General features: G+C 36.1%; 1 pseudogene; it reads right to left on the minus strand.

The window, feature by feature from the left end:
* Positions 1 to 202: 202 nt before the first annotated feature.
* On the minus strand, positions 203 to 320 carry LOC145277359 (5S ribosomal RNA; annotated as a pseudogene).
* Positions 321 to 681: the final 361 nt, after the last annotated feature.

Genomic DNA, 681 nt, shown 5'->3' on the forward strand with positions numbered 1-681 from the left:
CATCTGTGAAAATAACAATCAAGATGATGATAATGCCTCCGTTCATTCTCAAGAGACAATGGATACCCCCTGTAAGGGTAGCTGTGCGTGAAATTGTGTGGCAAGGGCTGCACAATCCCCAACTACACCTCTCCTGAATCGGCATTGCTTGAGTCCAGTGAAGTGCTAAAGAACTGGAAACAATGCCGAGATAAGCAGAGAGCACATACAGCACCTGGAATTCCCAAATGGTCACCCATTTTAGTACTTACCAGGCTCAACGTTGCTTAACATCAGTGATCTAACAAGAACCGATGTGTCAACGTGATTATGCCGCATTTCAAGATGAGAACCATAGTCGGAAGAATCCAAATAATACAATTAATCAATCCTTACCTCAAAAATTCAAAAACATTGCACGTTTTTTTTAGTAAAATGCATTCGGAAGAAGGTGAGTTATCAATTCAAACACGTTTGGTAAATTTTGTATAGTGTTGGGACGATTGAACGAAATCAGAATCAGGAATCAAAAACATTGAAACTTTATACGGTATTGGAATTGGAAAAAAGTTTGTATCGATTTTCCAATGCCCAAAACAATTCTTTTTATAGTTTTAACTTTTTGTTTTCTGTTTAAAACTTCATTTTACAAGGCTCGTATTAATGATGAAATGATAAACATTTATTGATTTTAAACTATAA

Source organism: Euprymna scolopes, chromosome 5, assembly GCF_053919585.1.
Source record: "Euprymna scolopes isolate OS-2025 chromosome 5, ASM5391958v1, whole genome shotgun sequence".
NCBI classification, from domain to species: Eukaryota; Metazoa; Mollusca; class Cephalopoda; order Sepiida; family Sepiolidae; genus Euprymna; species Euprymna scolopes.